Consider the following 8,791-nt stretch of genomic DNA (forward strand, 5'->3'; position numbering starts at 1 on the left):
CATGGACAACATAGGCTTTCACAAGTAGATACCAAATATATCCAAAGGAAATGCAGGTCCTGGGAAGTCAGGAAGGACTTCGTGTAGAGCTGAGGGCTGAAAAGAGTGAAGGGTTCTAAGAGGTGAGAGTCAAAAAACGAGTGGATTTCAGGTGGGGAGTACTGCCGGGGCATGGGTAGAGAGGCCAGAGACAGTGTGTGATGTAGGAGAGAAAGCCAGGAAGCCAGTTTAGGCAAGAACCTGTGGCCTCTAAGGCCACACATGGCCCTCTAGGGCCTTTGACTGTATCCAGGCTTCACAGAACAAATCCTTTTATTAAGGGGATTTGTTAAGAGGGCCATGTGTGGCCTCGAGGCCACAGGTTCCCCATTCCTATAAAGGTATACTTAGAGTTAAGGGAAAGTGGGTGGTGATCCAGTAAAGGCCTTAGACTGCTTAGAAGCTGCCAGAAAGGAAGGGAAATCACAGGTCCACTCCCCATCCCACAACTATCAAAGCAAGGAGAAAGATGTCAGCTTGAAGTAATAGGTCTAAGTAGGGGGGTTTTGTTGCTTTTAAGAAGAAGGGAGACTTGGGTGTGTTTGTAGATACCAGTGAAGAAGCCAGAAAATGTCAGGGGTGGAAAATTTGCTCCGGCCCTGGAGTCGGGAGGACCTGAGTTCAAATATGGCCTCAGATACTTAACACACACACACACACACACAAACTAGCCGTGTGACCTTGGGCAAGTCACTTAACCCCAATTGCCCTCCCAAAAGCAAAAAAAAAAGTCATTGGTGGGGATTTTTTGCTTAATTTCATCCAACCCTACAGAAAGTTAATGTAATAATTATTCTTCTAGTATAAATGACCTTGGGGAAATTGAAATTACGAATAGTAGTTAAACTATTTGTTTCTGTTTTAATTTCTAGTAGGACACAATGGCATAACTGGATTTCACTGGTTGTGAGGGCTGAGTCCCCTTACCCCATCCAGACTCCCATTTCTCATTATGCAAATGATGCTTACAAATGTCATCGTCAGACATTGTAGGATTTAGTGGCTCTGATCTTTTAGCTGAGATAAAGAAATCTGGACAAGTTTTGAACATTAAGGGGACCTTAAAATCTTATCAAATTGGCAAATTTAAGGTTCCCAAGTAAATTTCTGAAATGATGTCATTTCTTCATATGTGTGGAATAAACCCTTCAGAATTTTTTTTTTTTTGGAGGAGGAAGGTCAGGGCAATTGGGGTTAAATGACTTGCCCAAGGTCACACCGATAATAAGTGTTAAGTGTCTGAAGCTGGATTTGAACTTGGGGCCTCCTGACATCAGGGCAGGTGCTCTATTCACACCTAGCCATCCCACCCTTCAGAATCTTTAGAAGAATAAAGCTTTACTTTAAAAACCAAACTTTGGAATTTTATGATTAAAACAAACTAGCCAGAAAGGTCATAATAAATTACAGAATTATTAAAAGAATAATGCTAAGTGGTGGGCTATTTGTCTGATACCAACATCTGTGGAGAGAGAACTTTGTCTCAGACTAACCTTAACTCCCAGACAGTCTGAGGGAAGTTAGAAGGTGTGATATCTGCTGGGCCTCCCTCTTCAGGTGGGGTGAGTGTGATGCAGGGAGATAATTTTCATGCCTTTATAGCCTGTTACCTTTTCTTCAATTCAGCGAACATTTACAAAGCATTTATTCATGTGTCATACCTTATGCCTGCCTAGGTGCTAGAAATACAAAGACAAAAGCAAAACAGGCCTTGCCCTCAAAGACTTTAAATTTTATTGGTCAAAAAACAAGCAATATACACAGTCATATAAGTGCAAAATAAAAAAAAGTTTTGTGGGGTGTGTTAAACACACCTGAGAGTCAGAGAAGGCATTTTAAAGGAAGCTAGTAGTTCCAAGAGATAGAAGTGAGGAGGAGAGCATCCCAGGCACAGGGAGGAAGTGTTGCCTTGTGTAATCAGGTAGTGGAAAGACTCAGTTTGGGGCCATCACTTAGGGTCAGAAGACCAAGATCCAAGTCTTACTAGCTGCATAAGGCAAGCACAAGATTAGAAGTTAAAGGCAGTTAGGTTTGCATTTAAGCTGTACTATTTCATTTTCTGTGTGACTTTGGGCAAATCATTTCCCAAATGAGGCTGTTTCCTCATCAGTGAAATGAGAGAGTTGAACTAGGTCTGTAAGAGCTCTTCTTGCTCCAAAACCTATAGTTCTAGAAATCACTTAACCTATTTGCTTTATTTTTTTCATAAAATTCTTATACCACCGACCTGGTTCTTTGTAAATCATAAACCACGGAAGATACATGTAAGTTATTTTTCTTTTCTCTAAGAGTCTTAATTTTTTCTGTCTCCTAAGAGTCCTTTGTTCTCCCCAGCATCTAGGACCTTTGCTCCAAAAAAAATTCAGATTGCGTGTAAGATGTTCTTAAGGGTCGGTCTCATGGAAGGGAGATTTCAGTCCTCTTGAACCCACCTGTAGTGTCCTGGTCTCAAGCCAATGGAAGGAACAGCCAGTTCATATAGCTTTTCTGGGGATAGGGAACCTATTCCTGAAAAATTAAGGGTGGAAGGGGTCCTGTCTTCATAGGTTGTGGGATGAGACCCTGGCCACTGGAGGGCGCCATATTCCCAAGATCCAGCCTCCTATCCTTAACTGCATCATGTGTAGGATACATTGCACCAAAAAGTAGGTGTTCAATAGGATGGGGTTACGAAGGAAGAAAGCTGTTCATTTTTCTAAAGAGTGAGTCTCTCAATCCTTCCAAGCAACCTCCTCCCTTCCCTACTCCTGCTATTTCCTCACTTTTCTTCCTGAGACATTTGGATAACCTTGCTTCAGTCTTGTTCCTCTGGCTTCTGGCCTGTTTTGCCCATAATCTCGGCAAGTACTCTGATTCTGTAGCAGGAAGGAACAAGATAAGCTGGAGGTTTGGTGCCCCTCACCCACCCTTGGCTTAGGCTCCTATCATGGTGACCTGCTGTTCTCTCTCACCTGATTCCAAGAAACTCCAGGTCCTCCCACATGCCCTGTCCCTCCCGTAGCTCTTTCCTGAACCACCTCAACTCATCCTCTCCTTCATATTCCCAGGAGCACAGTCCTGAAGGCCACTTGCTGACTAGGGAAGGGAAGGAGTCAGAATTTCACAGCTTTCCTTTCCCCACCCCAGAGCCCTTTGGAAATAAGTGGACAGGGGACAGCTAGGTGGTGCAGTGAATAGAGCACTGGACCTGGAGTCAGGAGGACCCAAGTTCAAATCTGGCCTCAGACACTTAACACAAAACTAGCCATGTGACCTTGGGCAAGTCACTTAACCCCAACTGCCCTGCCCTCTCCCCTCCAAAAACACACACACACACACAAACAAAGAAATAAATTGATGTCTTAATCTGGACCACTCAGCTTTTTACTTACTGTCCATGAAACAGGACACAGATAATGAATGATAAGCCTAGAGAACAGCTCCCCTAAATAACATCATTCCCTCTTGGTTCTTCTCCTGTGAACTCCTCCACTGTAGCCCAGCCTCCTTTTTCTTTATTCACTTGATCAGCTAGTGAACAAGTCAAATCAACTAGCATTTAAGCACCAACTTTGTGCCAGGTGCTGTGCTAAGCCATGGGGAGACAAAAGCAAAAACAGTCCCTGCCCTCCGGAAGCTCCCATTCTAATGAGGAAACAACAAATGTAGGATAAATCAGGTAATCTGAGGGGACAGGCACTGGAATTGAGGAGGAGCCTGGAAGAGCCTTTTGCAACAGGTGAGATTTTAGCTGAGACTTGAAGGGAGCCAGGAGGCAAAGAGAAAGGGGAACATTCCAGGTACAGCTGACAGCCAGGGAAAAGGCACAAATTGGGAGTTGGAGCATTATGTTAGCAGTACAGCCACTGAGTAGAAACTGGTGTCACTGGGTCACAGAGAATGGGGAGGGGAGTAAGGTGTAAAAGACTGGAGAAGCTGGGAAGGGGCCAGGTCGTGAAGGACTTTAAAAGCCAAACCGAGGATTTTGTTTAATCCTGGAGGTAACAAGGGGCCGTCGAAGTTTGCTGAGTTTATTGATACAGTCAGATCTGACTTTTAGGAAGATCATTTGGAGGATGGACTGGAGTGGGGAGAGATGAGGCAGGGAGGCCAACCGGAAGGCTTTTGTAATAGTCCAGAAAGGGAGGTGAAGAGGACCTGAATGGGGAGGAGGGGAGGTTTGCTGTGTCAGAAGAGAGAAGGGGATGCATAGGAAAGATGTGGCAAAGATAGAAACTAGACTTGGTAACAGACTAGATAAATGGGTTGAGTAAGAGTGAGAAGCTGAGCATGATTCTAAGGTTGCTAGCCTGGGTAACTGAAAGAATGGAGGATTTGGGAAAGATGAGTTCAAGTTTGTCTATATTGAGTTTAAGATATCTATGGGACATTCAGTTTGAGGTAACCAATGGGGAGGTGGAGCTGTTAAACTGGGGGTCAGGAGAGAGGTTAGGGGTAGCTGGGTGTTGAAGTGGATAGAGTGCCCATCCTAGAGTCAGGAAGGCTCATCTTCCTGGTTCAGACCTTTCCTAGCTGTGTGACCCTGGGCAGGTCATCTAACCCTGTTTGTCCCAGTTTCTTCATCTATAAACCGAGCTGGAGAAGGAAATGGCAAACCACCGCAGTATGTCGCCAAGAAAACCCCAAATAGGATCATGAAGAGTGGGACACGACTGAAAAAACGACAGAATAAAAATAGATCTAAGCCTCTTCTAACTCTAAATCTGTGCACCAATGCACCAATAAATATGTATCTACTCTTGTGTCCGGCTCTGCCATTGATGACGCTATGGAAGTCTGAAGAAGTTCGGGATATGACCCAATCTCTTGAGGGATCTTACACTGAATCAGTACTTGGTGTGGAAATCTGTCCACTGAGAGAAACAGGTAACTCCTAGAGTCCCAGAGGACCGGCCAGGACCTTGAGAGGTTAAGTGGCTCGATAATGATCACACTGATCACCCATCTGGTCTGTCAAAGGCAGGGTTCAAAGTCTGCACCTCTCTTCACCCCTTTCTGTGGAAAGCTTGAGACTTGGTGCCTCTCTTCCCCTGCCTGACCTGGCCTTAATCCACGAAACCCTTGGCATAAGCATCCATCACATGGCACCACCAATAAGCAGGAAAAGTAACTGGCAACAGCAGACTGCATATGCTCAGTGGATTTGGAGCCAGAGTTCGAGTTTGAAGGGGCCCTCCGCCACTCACCACCTGTGCGACCTTGGACAAGTCTCTTCCCCTTTCTCTGCGCCCCAGTAGCTCCACCGCCGGGCTGCCTGTTCCACGATTTGGAGAGGCAGCTGCCCCTTCTTTCGGCCCCAATCTATTCGCCTTTCATCTTTAGAGGTCCTCGGCGCTGCGCAGCCCTCCTGTGCCCACTCCCAGTCTGAGGCTCTAAAGGGGCTTCTCCGTGCCCCGCCTCCGCTTGGCTCCCTCCTCTGCCCTCCCCTCTCCTCTCTTTTCCTCTCCCTCTCTCCTCCCTCCTCTCCTCTCCCCTCCTGCGGCCGCACAAACTCCTCCTCCGCCCGGTTGACATCAGAGCAAACCCGCCGAGCGTCCGGCCGCCGACGGAGGCGAAGGAGAAGCCAGCACTGCCTTTGATTGTGAGCACGGGGGACCAGAGCGAAGAGGAGGAGGAGGAGGAAGAGAAGAAGGAGGAGGAGGAGGAGGAGGAGGAGGAGGCGGCGGCGGCGGCGGCAAGGAGCGCAGAGCGAGCGCGAAGGCGGGCAGGCGGGAGCAGCGCGGCTCGGAGATCGGGGCCAGGGCCAGCGGCGGCCTGGGGAGGCGGTGGGGGTGGGGGCCCGAGAGACCCAAGGAGCCACCCCCCCACCTCCCACCCTCCCATCGTTGGGCAGCCTCAGGTAAGCCGGAGGGAGTCAGCCTGGGTACCCCCAAGCCCGGGGCAAGGTCTGAGGGAGCTTGCTCTCTGACTTCACCTGGCTCCTCCCCTGGGGCTCCGAGGGGCAATGGCCCCTCACTTCCCCTCCCGTCCCCTGAGCTCAGCCCCATCCCTGAGTTGCTGAGGAAGGGGTTATGCAGCAGAAAGGAGAATTAGGCTTTAAGCCCCTGACTGAGGGGTCGGGGAAGTCTCCTTGCAGGTGATCCCCTCCCTTCTCCACCCCTATTTCAGGGGCCCCCAAGCATATACACCTGTTCTGTCTAGGGCGACCTGTGTGGAACTTTGCCCCTTGTCAACTATCGGCCCTGCCCCTAGCCTTTCCTTCCAAACAAAGGTCCCGTTCTTGGTCCCAGCAGAGGTTGGGGCTTGGGGGTGGGGAGGTAGGGTGTGTCTGGGTTGAAGGTGGGGAGGACGGTAATTCCTCAGCCTTTCCCAGGAGATCCCCCCCGGGACCTAGTCTCAATCCCTGATGAAGGAGTGGTTGGGATATGTTTAAGCTAATGATAAAGTGAAATGGGGCAGAAGTGAGGTAGGGGTAAGTGTGCCAGCCCTGGCACACTTCTGCCCCTGGATTCAAAGCCACAGGGTCACTCTGCTCTCTGGCCATGCTAGGTAGTTGGTTCTCCCTTGGATCAGTGTGCTGATCTCTGGGCCTGGGGAAGCTGCTCCCTTTCCCTAGACAGGAGTCAGCATTTTGCACACACATGTTTTTCTCTGTGTTTGTATTGTGTGCAAGACCTAAGGGATGGAGAAGATTCAATGTGTGTCAGATTGTATGTATTAGTGGGATGTCTGCAAGGAAAGGTATATTGTTAGTGAAGGTGTATGTGTCTGGGTTATAGGAGGATCACAGGGTGTCCTGACGGAAGAGATGAGCTATCATATAGTTCAACCCCTCCCCCCTTTTCTAGGAGTGTTAGGGTGTGTCCAACTGGAAGAGTATGTGGGTATTGGAGTATAGGGATGTACATCTCTTGTTCTGGAGCGGCGTGTGTGTGTGTGTGTGTGTGTGTGTGTGTGTGTGTGTGTGTGTGTGTAAGACACGGGTATATCCAGATTGGGGGCATATCTGAGTTTGCAGGTGTTGATGGGTTAGGCTATGTGCCTGGAATTGTGACCCTGTCCTGTGGAGGGGTATCTCTGTGTACTCGGAGTTTTCACAATGCTCAATGATTTGACTATCATTCATCTTTGAAAAGTTTCATCTTCCCATTTCTGGCTCTGGAGCCTGGGGTGGGGAGGGGGACTAGGCATCGCAAGGGAAAGGGCCTTCTTTGTTGCCAGAACTTCCACTAGGGCTGAACTCTCTCTGGGTTAGAGGTGTTTTGGGCTTTGGGGAGTCTGTTGAAAAGTTGGCTATGCAGAGCAGTAGCAGTGGGAGGTTGTGGGGGAGGCATGGATAATGCCTTGCCTTCTGGAAGGACCTTGCTTTTGTTCCTGATTCTTGAACATCTGGGCTTCCCTAGGCAGTGGTGGTGAACCCAGTAGTGCCACCCAAACTTGGGTTTTGCCTGGCCTGCACTGTGGAGCCTGTCTGATGCCTTAGGGAATCAGGCTGTGGCCAGAGGGGCTGAGGGTGGGACCAGAGTCAGGGAGTCTCTCCCCTTTACACTCCTTTCATAGCCTCCTCTTCCTGACCCCTTTTCCCTTGGGAAAAGACATCTGGATCCCTGGGTGTCAAGGAGTCCTCTGTAGAATCAAAGTATTAATTCTAGGAGGTTCGTAAAATTCTGGTCTTTGACTTTACAGATCATACTCCTTTTCTGAATGAGGAAACTGAGATCTAGTGAGGGAAAGTCATGGACCCAAGAAGATACAGCTCATTAGGGGTGGAACCGGTGCTAGAAGACAGGTCTCCTGATTCCCATAGATTCCGAGAATGGAAAAGAGAGAAGGGGCCCTAGAGATCATTTAGTCCAAGCCCTTCATTTGACAGGTGAGAAAGCTAAGATGCAGAATTCTTTTTACTGCTTCCCTCTAGCTCAGATTATTATGGGGTGTCACCCTCCCATCTTATATTTTTTCAGGTCAGGCCCCCTTCTGACCCAGGAAGCAGAACTTATACTAATCCTTGAACCTCCTGGGGAAACATTGAATTAAACTTTTATGTAATTCTGGGTCTCAGTTTCCCCAACTAGAGAATTGGAATTACTGCTCACTTTCTATGCTCCCCGCATCTTTCTTAGGAGGACTCTTAGATTTGGGATGTGCATTGGGTAGGGGCTCAGTATGAATTTGAGATGGTTGGGTGGAAGCTGATGGAGATAAAGACCCTCTGCCCCTTGCTGGGGAAGGGAGGCTAGGACAGTAGATCAAGGATTAAGTGCAGGAGCCTAGCTTGGCCTGATGCAAGAGGACCCTGGAACCTCAAATCTCGTGCCAGTCTGATCTGGAACCTGTACACCAGGGAGGGAGTGGGGGTGGAGGTCAAGGAGGGGTGGGGGGCTCTTCTAGGCCAGAATTGAAAAGCTGGGGCTGGGGACATGGCCCAGAGCTCCAGAAATCTGCCAAGGGTGGGGCAGGAGTGGGGGATGATGGTCAGAAGAGGTGGGAGGATGAGGGAGTACCAGCTGTTCCAGATGTGGCTGCTGTTGTCATGGCAACAGTGCAAATGGAGCTATTTAAAAATGTGGCTGAGAATATTGCTGGAGGCAGAAGAAGCAGGGAACGTGTTTTCAGAGATAGGAGGAGGAGGGGATACCCTGGACATACCCCAGGGCATCAGTGTTGTGATCTAGGACCCTCCCATCCCAGGGGAATCTCACCAGTCATCTCTCGGGCCCCTTCAGAGTGTTCCCATCATTACATTATGAATTATGGAGTGGAGAGTGTGTGTGTGTGTGTGTGTGTGTGTGTGTGTGTGTGTGTGTGTGTG

At 48.7% G+C, this 8,791-nt stretch overlaps 1 protein-coding gene across 4 annotated transcripts in view; it reads left to right on the forward strand.

The window, feature by feature from the left end:
- Positions 1-5,699: 5,699 nt before the first annotated feature.
- The window catches only part of CAMK1 (calcium/calmodulin dependent protein kinase I), a 12,641-nt gene continuing 9,549 nt past the window's right edge, over positions 5,700-8,791 (forward strand). For 2 of the 4 annotated variants that reach the window (XM_069083995.1, XM_069083997.1), the window contains exon 1: positions 5,705-5,878. The gene's annotated coding sequence lies outside the window, so the exon portion shown is untranslated. Of the gene's footprint in view, positions 5,879-7,706; positions 7,853-8,791 lie in introns of those variants that run through there. The other 2 variants (XM_069083998.1, XM_069083996.1) reach the window with 2 other exon arrangements.

Source organism: Petaurus breviceps, unplaced genomic scaffold (assembly GCF_028583685.1).
Source record: "Petaurus breviceps papuanus isolate PSGF00001 unplaced genomic scaffold, PetGlider_PUasm1.0 174, whole genome shotgun sequence".
Lineage (NCBI taxonomy): Eukaryota > Metazoa > Chordata > Mammalia > Diprotodontia > Petauridae > Petaurus > Petaurus breviceps.